Below are 13797 nucleotides of genomic sequence, written 5' to 3'. Positions count from 1 at the left end.
GACAGATCAAAGTCCTATGGGTCAGATTACAACGGAGTAGGGGTAAAAGGGAAAGTGGGTGAAAGGGTAGTGGGGGTCTGTTACAGAGGAATTAGACCTAGTATTATTGAAACAGCTCTCAAAGGCAGTACGTTCAAAGGACCTAGTGGTTATGGGTGACCTAAATTACCCAGACATCTGCTGGGAGGAGCAGCCGGCCAGGTCTGCCCGTTAATGTAGGTTCCTAACCTGCATATAGGACCTGCACCTAACACAGGATGTATGCAGTCCCACTAGGGGAAATGCCGTACTTGACTTGGTGCTGGCCAAAGGCAAGGACTTGGTGGGGAATCTACAGGTACAAGGTCACCTAGGGGATAGTGACCACCAGTTGAAAAGTGAAAAAGACAACTAGTAGGGCAGAAGTGCTAGACTTCCAGAAGGCCAACTTCAACGAGCTCAGGAGATTGGTTAGGGTTGGACTGAGGGGTAATCACATCTGTGAGCTGGGAGTCCAAAAAGGGTGGGAGTTTCTCAAAGGACTGATCCTGCAGGCACAGAGAGGCACCATCCCAGTTCACACAAACAGAGGCAAAAGAGCCAAAAAACCTTCTTGGCTGAACAGGGAAATCCAGGAGAGCCTTCAGAGAAAAAGAGGCTTACCGCCTGTGGAAGCAGGGGGTGGCCACGAAGGAAGAGTACACCTGCTTGGCTTGCACTTGCAGGGAAGCAGTGAGGAAGGCCAAAGCAGATACTGAACTCAAGTTGGCAACAAATTTTAAGAGTAACAAAAAGTCCTTCTTTAAGTGTTGCCCTGTGGGGTCAGGCCAACTTTCATGATCTCAATATTGTGCTGTTAGACAGGAAGGTGTGACACAATTGCACAAATACAAACACACAAACACACAAATCAATTAGGTGCACGCACCAGATCAGGCACATACACATCCAACCCAGCCTAGACACATGCATACCTATCATCAATTCAAGCACATACACTATACACCCCAAAAGTTAGACACAGATCACTAATTCGTATATCATGCACACAATGCCATATATATATATATTCACACACACACTCTCACACTAGCAACTCAGATACACACACGTTCAAAATAACTAGTTTAGGTTCATGCACACCTATCACCAGTTTAAGCCCATACACACTACACACACCAAATTTAGACAGAATCAGTTACCAGTTACCATCACCTGCACATCCAATTCACATATGTGGATTCATACCGTACACACACAATGATATCTATATATGTATATATATGTGTATTTACACACATACCACCCACCTACACATACACACAAATGAGTTCCTAAATTGGGTGTTGTGAAGTGTATGTATGTATGTATGTATGTATGTACTTGGTTTACTTGGGATACCTGGGGAAAGGTTAAAGTAAGAAAGTAGAAGTGTAGGAAGTTAAAGTTGCTGGGAGTGAAAGTCACTGGGACCGGGATTAGAACTGGTAGACTAGAGGGGCCTGGGCTGAAGACCTGAGGCAGGGGGTAACTTTAGGTTAATTGATCTTAATTGATTAAAAGACAATGCCCAAAGCCTGCAGAACAGGGGAGCGATACCGGCACAGAGGCTGGGACCGGAGCCAGAGCTACAGAGGAGCTGAAAAGGTAGGTGGGGAGAGGGAAAATGGGAAAGTGTGGGTGTTAAAGAGGGGCTCTGGGTGTGGAGAGCCAGAGGATGGCTCCAGGGCAGCTAGAGAACTTGCAGGGACTGGCAGTAGGTGCTGGGAGCTGGAGAAAGTCTCCAGCTACTGGAGGAAACTGCAGGACAGCCAAGAGGAGCTAGGAAGCTACAGGGGTGGGGGGGGTTATAGAAAGTGTGGGGGAAGCCTGAAAACAGAGAGACGGACAGCAGAAAATCACAGGAAAAGCAGCAGGAGAGACTGAAAGGCTGCAGGGGAAGCAGGAAAGCAGAGAAAGGCAGCAGAAAGTCACAGGGAAAAGGCAATAGGAATTGAGAGGAGGTCGGGAAACTAGTGGAGGGGGTGGGGGCTGGAGCTGAGAGAGAGAGAGAGAGAATGAGGCTGGAATTTAAGATAAGAAAGGGACTGGGATTCAGTAAAACATGACCCAACTCAGAATTGCAAATGACAGTGGTTTTATTGAACAGGGGAGATGGTGACACAATGTCTTATTGGTTCCCTTGCACCCACACCCACCCACACCCACACCCACACAATGGCAGCAGGGGTTAGAGAGGCTTGGTGCAGGGGCTGAAATCCACTGAAGTCCAGGAGGAGAGAGAGAGACAGAGAGAGAGATTCCAAATTGTAGGAGAAGGTGTGGAGGTAATATCTACCTATCCAGGCCGGAAAGGGGTCCTTGTCCAGTAGGTGTTGTCCAGAGCGGGGTGGCCAGCAGAGCCTCTGGATGGATAGGTGGTGTGGAATGGTGCTGGTCCGGATGGAGAGGGTGTCCCACTGGGTCTGTCTTCACTGCCCCTTTTTATAGGGGCAGACTTTGTGTGACCCTAGTGACAGGAGGCATGCCCAGGCAAGGGTCAGTCCCTGGTGTACTCAGCATGTGTGCTCCATGCAGGGATGTGCAGTTTCGGGTGTCTGTAATGGTGGGCTACAATGGTAGAGTTGCTGGTTCTGCAGCATCTTTTGTCTTTCAAATGCTGGGTTCTTGTCTCTGTTCCTGGGTGAGGCCTGTGGTTCCTGGATGAATCAATGGGAGGTGATGGCCCAGTCGTTACAGGCCATTCAGTAGAGGCCTGCTACCATTGTATTTCAATCATTCCCAATCATTCTTATTCATCTGGGAACCAATTTACATGGGAGGGGTATGTGACTCATACAGCTGCAACATGGGATGCCCAGGCAGAGGACACAAGATGGAGGCTTGACATATAAAATGGAAACTTGACATGACTTTGGTTCACTTACAAACACAGGCCTAAACCATATAATATTCATATGAAACAATAAAAATCAATATGAAAATGGTAATAATAATGGTAAGAATCAATACAAACCTAATAATAATACAATATAAAACAGTGGATATCCAAAACCAAAAACTTGCTACCAAAATAAAAATGTTAAAGCTTATCCTAAGTCTGAGCTCACTTATACTTATCTGTAGGGAATAGAGGGGGAGAGAAAAAGTCAGAAATGGTTGAGGAAGGGGAGAGAATGCATTTTAAAATAAATAAATAAATAAAAGGAACTGGGGGTTTTGCTACAGGGGTTTTGCTACATAAGTATGTAAGGAGCAAGAAGGCAGTGCAGGGTAACATAGGTCCTTTACAGAATGGTCTAGGGCAGCTCGTAACAGACAGGATGGATAAAGCGGAGCTTTTAAATGACTTGTTTGCATCTGTGAGGAAGATTGGCAAACTCTAAAGAAGAATCCATGAGGCTTGCATGGAATCAATTGGCTTTATCATCTTCAGGACTGGCTTGACAAAAATGACACTGAGATTAAAGTCCTTCTCTATCAGAAGAGCAAAACTTTCTGTGACTGGTGTTACCTCTCAGCTCCGTGTTCTTGGGGAACCCTGGCACAGGACGCAGCCTGTCTGACTCACAAAGAACTCTCCCCCTCCTCACCTCTGCCTGAGCAAGAACTGATTAGAGGAAGGACTTACAGAAGACAAAAAAGATGCAATGGGAGACACACCTAAAGCCCTCCAGACAAGGGTGACAAGAGTGAAGCAACTCCCCTGGTCTCATTTGCCTCCGAGATGGAACCGGATGATAACTCTCTTTCTCTGACTCCAGGAATCTGACTTTTATTTTCTTACTCCAGGCTCAGCTTTCTAAGCCTGACTTTTGCTAATCAAACTCAGGCTAAACTTCCCCAAAACCCTAATTGAAACGATGTAATATTGTAACTGTTTAGTTGTCTCTGTCTTGTATGGCTAGTATTACTGGTATCAACGTAAGTTCATATACCTGGCAATAAATAACTTTTATGGTTAAGCTGGTTACTATACTATGAACCTCAAATACTCTTTCTTCCCCTCAACCTCCCCATTTGCTCTGCAGCAATGCTTCTTTTACCTAAGCCAAAGATCCCTGTAATGTTCAAAACCACAGTCGGGTTTGCTACTAGGACAGTTAGGGCAAAAGTTTGGGATGTGCTGAGTTTGAGACACATAAGGGGATCCGCTTGTACAGGCTGATTGATCCAGTTTGGCTCAGATGTGCCCTAATGAAATGAATGCTGGCCCATGAGGGTGTCAACTGGACACCCAGCCAGATTCAGAGGTATTCTGTTTACCTGTGTGCTTGTGTCTGACTGCATTTTGTTGTTACCTTAATGAACTGATTCCTGGCATATGAGGGTGTCAGCCTGTCCATGCTGATCAACCTGGCTGGGTCAGGCATGTCACGTTAATGTGTGTGTGTGTGTGTGTGTGCGCGCGCACGCGTGTGTGCGCATGTGCATTTGACTGATTTGGTGGATAGAGGAACCCACCCCCAGTTAAACTGAGTCCTGCAAGATAGATCCATTGGGGGTGAAGACTTGCAGAAGGGAGAGATACAGCTCCATATAGGAACACAAGTAACACAAGCAGCACATTGACAGAATTACAGGAACATACCCAGAAACATACCCTGAATAAATGAACACACACCAAAGTGATGGGCAAATCTGGTAATACTGGCAAAACCATCCTATATCCAGTCAGAAGCAAGAAGCTTTTCAGTGGCTTAAAGCTGAAGCCCAGAAGAAAATTAAATAAATCAAAAACAAATGGTGGGAAGAGAAGGTGAAAAATCCAACAATTTGTTGACAGTCATGAAATGAGGAGCTTCTTCAGTGCAGTCAAGGATGTGTACAGATCAAGCTCTTGTGGACTTGAAGGTGGCAGTACTACTCAAAGGCAATGAGTCCATGAAAAACCACTACCAAAAGGAAAGAGCATTACCAAAAATTCCAGAACCAAGAATCAACAGTGACTGGTGAAACCATCAATTCCATCCCAGAGCATCCAGTAAGGGAAGCATTTGCCAGTCCACCAGTCTCTGAAGAAGTCCAACAGGTGATAAAATAGATGAAGAACAATAAAGCATCTGGCCTTGATGGCAAACCAGCTGAGGTCTTTAAAGTTCATAAGGAAACTAAGACCAACAGGCTCCACACGCTGTTTCTCAAAATGTGGAACACTGAGGAAACTCCCGCTGACCTAAGGAATGCCAATATTGTCACCATTTTTAAAAAGGGAGATAAATCTGTCTGTGGAAAATATCTAGGTATTGCCCTCCTCTCCATCGCTGGGAATATCTTCGCTTGAACTCTGCTGAACGGACTGATCTCTCTGACTGAAGAAATCCTTCTCAAGTCTCAGTGAAGCTTCAGACCATCAAGAGGCACTGTGAACATGATTTTTTGTGGCCCAGCTGATACAGGTCAACATCAGGAACTGTATATAGCCTTTATTGATTTGACAAAGTCTTTGGTTCTGTTAACCATGAGTGTCTATGGAAGAGCTTATCAAAGTTTGGCTGCCCAGGGAAATTTATTACCATCCTAAGACTCATTCATGACCAGATGACTACGTCCACCCTATGCAGTGGCTCCGCTATGGAGCCCTTTGCCATTTGAATTGGCATCAAGCAGGATTGCGTGACTGCATCAGTTTTGTTTTCCATCTTTCTTGTAGTCAGCAAGATGCTCATCCAAGATTGTCTGCCACATGGCATCTGCATTGAATATAGAATGGACGGGAACCGTTTCAATCTCTCTTGCCTCCATGCCAAAACCAAAGTTATTTTGGCCTCAGTTATAGAAATTCAGTACACTGATGATTGTGCTGTTGTTGTGCATATGGAGGAGGACCTAAATATGGCCCTTAACTGCTTCTGTCAAGCATACCAGTGCTTGGGACTGGCCCTTAACATCGGAAAAACAAAGGTGCTTCACCAGCCTGCTCCAGGCAATCAACTTCTTTGGCAAAGATCCTCATTGACAGACAGGAGCTGAAGAATGTTGAACACTTTGCATACCTTAGCAGCCATCTGTCAAAGAAAGGCAACATTGATGAGGAGATCCAGTATAGGAACCTATGTGCCAACTCTGCCTTCAGAAAACTGAATTGTTATGTGTTCAATGATCACAACATCAGGACTCAAACAAAGCTCCTACTATATAAAGCTGTGGTAATCCCAGTGCTTCTCTACAGCTGTGAACCTTGGGTGACCTACAGGGACCACCTGAAAAGCATGGAACACCATGACCAGCGCAACCTCCGGAAGATATGTGCTCACTGATGCTAACACCACCAGTATGGAAGCATTGATTATTCAGCATCAGCTGCAGTGGACAGGGTACTGTGTGTGCATGTCTGATGTACATTTACCAAAACAACTGCTATAGTCCCAGCTTAGCCAAGGACAAAGGAGACACAGGGGACAGAGGAAACACTTCAAGGTGACCATCAAGAAGTGAGGCATTGACACCACAAATTGGGAAAAACTAGCCAGGGACAGGGCTAAAAGGTGATGCCTTGTGTGGCATCTTACTTTGAGGAAAACTGTCTCACCCTAAAGGCAAAAAACCCAACAGAAACAGAAGGAAAGGAAACAAGACCGAGAAATCTGTGGTCCAGCCCTCCCTTTAACCACCACCTGTGGCCATCACCAGAAAGTGTGCGGTTCTAGGATCAGCCTTCTTAGCTATCAGCAGACTCATTTACAACCCTTTACTTGAATGGTGGGAGTGGTGTGTCTCAACTGTGAGGAATCAATGACAACAACAACCTGGGATTTCAATTAAAAAGCTTCAAGTAAAACTTGTGTGCTAGTTTCCTGCAGACATACTTGTTTGTGCATGTTTACAGGACGGGACCTTGGTGATGAAAAATTGCTAATCTTCAGGCTATCTTTTTATTATTATTTCCTTTATTTTAAATAATAAATCTTCAAAGATTCTGCATATCATGAAACCCAACAATATAAAAAATTTAAAACTATACAGCACAAATGGCATTACAAGAACACCCAATGGTTGCTGCAAGAAATAAAACTAGGAACTAGAAAGGCAGAAAAAGGAGCAAATAGAACATCTGTAGCACCTTTTCCCCCATCATTGCACAATAGCTTTATAAGGCCAATTATAGATACTGCAGATATCTGACTATCCAGTTATCGTATTGGCATGTAATCACTTCCTGGTTGTAAAGTTCATGTTACTTGTGACTCACAATGAGATCCTTTGTGGTAAGTCAAATATCATCATAAAGTAGAACTTTGCATATTGAGCCCTGATGTCCTTCAGTTGTACTCTTGGAAGGTTGCATAGCTCAGAGCAGAAAGTTTTTATGCATAGCATTTTTTTATGTATATAAGAACACAAAGGCCAATGCCACTCACACTAGAATTGGTAAGTGTTTGACCATGAACTTAAAGTGGAGCCCAAGCAGGCTTTAGTCACATATAATATCCTCCTGTTATTAACTGTAATCTCCAACAAGCCTTTAATACTTGTGAATAGTCAAGGTTTTAAGGGTGCATTTTTATCAGATCCACTAACGCTTCTGTATAATGAATCATACAGTAGTGGGACTTATCAGATCAATCTAAAGAAAAATACTCTGTTATTATCTATATCTCTAGAGCCATTTCTATATCTATAGATGTCTATATAGATTGACATTGGTAAAATACTGGAATGCCTATTGTAACATCTTTTACAATAGTAAATTACAATAGTATTAAGTTGTAATCCATCTTGTGATTAAAGACTTTTATTCCAATTTCCTACAAAGGGAGGTTCACTATATCAGATTTCAGTAACTGTGGATTCCACAAATTTCATAGATTCATAGATGTTAGGGTTGGAAGGGAGCTCGGTCATCGAGTCTGACCCCCTACTCTGGGCAGGAAAGAGCACTGGGGTCAGACAATCCCAGCTAGATGCTTGTCCAGTCTCCTGCTGAAGACCCCCAAGGTAGGGGAGAGCACCACCTGCCTTGGAAGCCCATTCCAGATTCTGGCAACCCTTACTGCGAGGAGGTTCTTTCTAATGTCCAACCTAAATCTGCTCTCTGTCAATTTGTGGCCAGTGTTACTAGTTACTCCATGGGATACCCTAGTACATAGAGCATCTCCTATTCCCTGCTGCTCTCCCCTGGTGATTTTATAGGCAGCCACAAGATCACCTCTCAGCTTTCTCTTGTGAAGGCTGAAGAGATCTAAGTCCCTCAGTCTCTCCTCATAGGGCCTTGCCTGCAGGCCTCTGAACACTCTCAAGATTCTCCACATCCCTCTTGAAGTGCGGTGCCCAAAACTGGACACGGTACTCCAACTGCGGCCTGACCAGTGCCGCATAGAGGGGAAGCATCACCTCCCTGGACCTGTTCATCATGCATCTGCTAATGCATGATGAAGTGTGGTTAGCCTTGTTGATCACTTCATCACATTGATGACTCACGTTTATCTTGGAGTCAACTATGACTCCAAGATCCCTTTCTGCTGCTGTGCTGCTGAGAAGGTCATCCCCCAGCCTGTAAGTGTGTTAGTGGTTCTTTTTGCCCAGGTGAAGCACTTTGTACTTGTCTTTGCTGAACTGCATCCTATTTTGTTCTGCCCATTTTTCCAACCTGTCCAGATCCACCTGGATCCATTCCCTACCCTCTGCTGTGTAAACTTTGCCCCATAATTTGGTATTATCTGCAAACTTGGATAGGGTGCTCTCTACGCCCTCATCCAAGTCACTGATGAAGACATTGAATAGCACCGGTCCAAGGACTGAGCCTTGCAGGACTCCACTGCCCACAACTTTCCAGGTTGATATCAACCCATTCATCACCACTCTCTGGGTCTCTCTGGGTGAGACCCCCTAAGTCAATTTGCCACCCACCTGACTGTGTAATCATTTGCATCACAGCCTGTCAGTTTATTTACAAGAAGTTGTTTGATTGCCCTATTGATGGCACTTCTCTTGGTAACTGTTTATGTTTGACCAGTTTCCCCTGTTAGGCTAGCTTTCATGGATTAAAGTTAATGGTGTTCAAATTTTGTCAAGTCTGTCATGCTGGTAGATAATTACCTACATCAGCACATGAAACACTTGCACAGCCAGTGCCCAACCCATCTGTGCATGGAAATAAGGGAAGAATGTTTATGAAACATGCTCTCTATGTGGGGCTGCCCTTGAGGACTGTCCAGAAGTTGCAGCTGGTGCAGAATATATCAGTCTGTCCTCTGACAGAGATGGGGCACCAGGAGCACATAACTCCAGTGGTCCAGAGTCTGCACTCACAGAAGTTGTTTTCAATAGTCCTGTTGAGGCCCACCTGAGCCCGAGCCTGTGTGTCCTCTGGAAGTGCTGTAAGACCTTGTTTGGGAAGATGTTTAGAAAGCCAAGCTAAGTTGGAAGAACATTTAATGAGTTTTTGTTTTATATCTTAATAGTCTACCTACTTTTATAAGTTATTTTTCCTCTTATTTTAAGCTTCCCTGAGCCTTTGTTCAGGCTAAAACAAATATAAGCATCCAGAACATAATGTCCATCTCTTCAGAGGAAAAACAGTAGTGATTGTCAAGTGGGTCAGCCAAGACACCAAGGCTAGAGACAGACATTACATATAAACCAGTTTAAGTGATCAGAAACAGGTTTAAACCTGTAACAAAACAGAAGCTCAGCGCACATAAACTAGTTTCAAAATGGCTGAAACTGGTTTAAGATAGACCAGGGTGAATATTGTATCAAACTAAACTGATTTAGGTTAAACCGGTGTATTGAACTTCTGTCCCAGATCCCCTCTGAACTAAAGTTAACTCTCAGTGTCCCAGCATCCCAGGATGCTTTGCACCTCCCTCACAATCCCCCCTCCCCCATGGCGGGGCAGGCTAGCCTTGGCTCATGCTATGTGCTCCAGCAGCTCAGCCCTGTGCCTGTCAGCTCTGTCAGGTGGGGGGGGGGGAGGGGGGAGGGGTAAGGAAGGAAGGCAAAGGAACAGAGTCCTCCGCCCCAACCCCAATCTCTGGTGTGCAAGGGCTTCCCCTGGGCCATGCAAATCGCTGATATGGAGGTGAGAGAGGAGAAGCAGTTCCTCCAGCCCAGGGCCAAGTTCCTCACCCCAGGCAAGATTCCCTGAGCCCTGCTGCTGATGCAGAGGGGGAATTTCCCCCTCCCAACCCTCAGCATGATCTGGCACTGGCTTTACTGTGCTCCCACAGGAGTGTGTGCGGGGAGAGTAGTCCCTCTAGCCCAGAGCCAAGCTAGCACCCCACTTCAGCCCAGGGACAAGCTGGTGCCTCAGCAGGGGGTTCTCCTGCCCTGCACAGGGTTCTCTGAGCCCTACCACTGGTGCAGAGGGGGAATTCCACCCTACCAACTCTCTGTGTGGTCCAGTGACAGCTTAGCCTCACCCTCACAGGTCCCACCAGCCTGGGGTCAAGCTGGTGCCAGACTTCATGGAGGGATGAGAGACTGGGATTTCCCTTTTTGCATCCATGGCAGAGAATCCCCACTGAGACATAAGGATCCCCCCACATGGGCTGGTGCCTTGCACCAGCTGGACCCTTTTACCAGCTGGGCCCTGGGCTGGAGGGACTGTTCCCCCACTACAGGGGGGAAAGCAAGGGGTTGGGGTACATGTGGTGGGCAGTCAATCATGACTGGGCCCCACTTGGCTGCATTTGGGTGCCCTTGACCTTTGGATGCTTTAATGCCCCCCCCCCCCCCCCCGGCTTCTGGTTTGGGCCACTGTAGATATCTGGCTGCCTTTTTGGATTGAAAAGTGAATGTCAGTTCACTTCATTATTAGTTCAGTTTATGCAGTTAAGTGAAATCTGTGAAGATTGAATCTCTTCACCTTCAAGTTTTCTGACCTCTGTACTTAACCCTAGAGTCTATTTTCCATTCTGCCACTGGCTGTGGAGTTTTGAACACTTCACTCACTTCCCTGTGGATCAGTATCTCCACTTGTGCAAAGTAGGATAAATATTTCTTTACCCAATTATACATGCTTGTTGTGGTGACCATAATGCCTGTAAGACTGCCACAAGTACAGTTGGGCCTCAATTTACACAGTGTTTTTTTGCACGGCTTCAGTTATGCACGGTCAATTAATTGTGACCCTTTATTTTTGTACAGTCTGGATTCACTTTTACACAATGCAGCATGGTCACCAAGATGTGCAGATGTGTTTAGAATCAGCTGGTTGCTTTCCAACCCCCTCCACCATGCTGCTCTCAGTGTAGCTGGTAAGTGTGTTGTGTTGTGGTGGAAGGGGAGGGAAGGGGCATAGGGGGACAGATCAACACCACCCACGGTGAGGGGGGGAGTGGGGCAGGGGCTGGGGCAGGCATGGGACAAAGCCGCAGCTCATCCAGGGGGTGCTGGGGGGGTGTGGCTCCCACTGCTGTGCACACCCTGGGAGGGCATGGGGGGCATGTGCCCCCCCGATCTGCACAGAGCGGAATAGGCTGCAGCTGCAGGCTGGAACTGCGTGGGGCTCTTCTCGGCGGGGGCTGAGCCGGGCTGGGCTGGGCTTGGGGCGGGCAGCAGCGGTGCTGCAAGGGGTCTATGGGGGGCTACGGTAAAATTTGGGGTTGCTGCAGACCTGCCCATAGCCCCCTCCCAGTACCATTGCTGCCTGCCCCGAGCCCAGCCCCCACTGAGAAAAGTCCAACGCAGCCTGGGCTCCAGCCTGCAGCTGCAGCCTACCCATCCCAATCCACCCCGTGCAGATCTGGGGGCTTGAAGAAAATTCAAATAACATGCACATGGAGGTCAATTCTGCTGTTTGGCACCCTGAGCAGAGCAGTAGAGAGCTCATTCAGAACGTGAAGAGAAAGACCCGGCTCTGCATTCTCTGTTTTTAATGATCATTTGCTAGAAGGAGCAAAATGCCAATTAACAAAATAAACTTCTTTTGGTGTATCCGCGGTTCTTTCAGCAATAAAGTTAAGTTGGTAGTGTGTGGGCCGGGTCAGGCCCCAGGCCCTTTTCATCGCTCTGCACGCAGGCTGTGGCCGGCAGCCCGGGCCGGAGAGGGAGGTCGCTGAGCTAGAATTAGGCACAGACACGTTACGGTTGATTTTAAGATTGTTTACTTACACCGAGATGGTCGCGGCGCAGGCTGAGAACTTGCTTGAGTTGCGGTTACAACAGAGAACACGAACACACGTGGAGTTTGCTAGGCTCCACGCAGACAAAACACGAACAATCACGTGGAGTTTGCTAGGCTCCACGCAGACAGAACTCTGGATGTCCAGGACAAGCGCGCATAAAACTCGTCGGTACGTCTTATAGTAGGCTCTGTTCGAAGACGGGAAGAGGTGGGCAGTGGATCAGGCCGCCAAACTCCTCTGGGCAACACACAGGGTTTCTATTACCCTGCCGCGCACACCCAGAGTTCCCACGAGATGGATGCAGAGTCCTCTTCAGCTTGGGCAGAAACTGCTCAAGCCTCTTATACGGCTAGCAGGCCAATCGCTAGCCGCCACGTGTGAATAATTTAGAACTAGCCAATTGCGGGGCACGAATTTGCATACGACGAGCAGGAACTCTTTGCACCGTGCATTTCTGTGTTGCAAAGGGAAATGTACCCTGCAAAGATAGCTGCAAAGTGGCGGGAACACTCCTTTGCACGCGGGTTCTCTGCACAGCAGAACTCCTCCGTGCAATGAAGCTGTAAACCCACGGGGATAATTCTTAGTGCCGAAGCACACACAAAAAATCAGACCTTTGGGTCATGACAGGTAGAAGAACAGGTTTTGCTCAATTGGAGCAAACTGTGATCTAAACGCATTCTTGTCAATATAAAGATGTTTACACTGAGATGAGGCTGCAGAAACAAGCCATACCAATCCATGTAAGTACCTTTATACTGACACACCTGCAGGCTAACTAGGGCTTGCACCAAGTCAACTGAATCTCTAACATGGCCCTAGAGCAGTGCTTCTCCACTTGTTTAGACTCAGGATACCCGTCTTTAGACTGGAGGCACCGCTCCATAACTCTTGTGAATGGAGTGGCATCCTGTTGAAAAAGGAACGGATTTATTCCAGTGCTGTTTCTTGCCCTGCAGAGGGGCTGTGCAGTGGGGGTGAGGGGAACAGTCAGGCAGGGAAGAGCTTTAAGCCTGCTTATTTTCTGACTCCTCATGGCACCCTGAACAGGATTTTGGGGCACCCTGGTTGAGAAGAGCACACCAGTGACAGAAGGGTTTGTGCCTGGACATTGAGGGCGAATATTCAGAACAGAAGTGAGCTGCAGTTCATGAGAAAGAAAATACACAGCCAAGCCTCTCTGGGATATAAAGGTTCAAACCTCAGTGGAAAGTTGGATGTTAAAGGCTTCCTCTCGATCTCATGGAGGGGCCTGTCATGTATTGGTGTTTTTGTAAAATCTCAGCCGGTAGAAAGCAGATGCAGGGGGACCCAGGCTGCCTTTGGAGGAAAACCACAGGTCCTAACCCTGGGGCTTGCAGAGAAAAATGTGCAAAAGTGAAGGAAAGGTGCTTGAAGGGCTAGAGCCCAGCAGCCAGATGAAATTAAATCATCCTGTATGCTAAGGGGCGTGTGTATATATGTGTGCGTGTGTGTTAACCCGCCCTATGTATTAAGGGGGGGAGGGAGGGGTGTATGTGTATATGCGTAAATGTGTTAACACCTCATATATGTTAAGGGGGAGGGGGGTGTTAAAGGAAAGACGGAACGAATGTGCAAACCCGGTGAAAGTCCCACAGCCGCTACGTGCTTTGGAGACGCGTTTCCCCGCGGGCTGCGGCCGCCTCACGCACGCCCAGCCTGGGCCACAGCAAGTCGGCGCTGCGCGTGCGCGCGGGGCAATGGGAACGCAACCAGTCGCCGGCGT

General features: G+C 47.1%; 1 long non-coding RNA gene across 1 annotated transcript; it reads right to left on the bottom strand.

Annotated features, from left to right (window-relative positions):
- Positions 1 to 4608: 4608 nt before the first annotated feature.
- On the bottom strand, positions 4609 to 13797 carry LOC132248607 (uncharacterized). Its single transcript, XR_009459903.1, has 2 exons — positions 12037 to 13797; positions 4609 to 5987 (listed from the first exon to the last, which is right to left on the bottom strand). It is a non-coding gene; the product is annotated as an uncharacterized LOC132248607 (long non-coding RNA).

Source organism: Alligator mississippiensis, chromosome 2, assembly GCF_030867095.1.
Source record: "Alligator mississippiensis isolate rAllMis1 chromosome 2, rAllMis1, whole genome shotgun sequence".
Taxonomy (NCBI): Eukaryota; Metazoa; Chordata; order Crocodylia; family Alligatoridae; genus Alligator; species Alligator mississippiensis.
The sequence above is the reverse complement of the archived record's forward strand: the minus strand, read 5'-3'. Positions and strand labels throughout refer to the sequence as shown.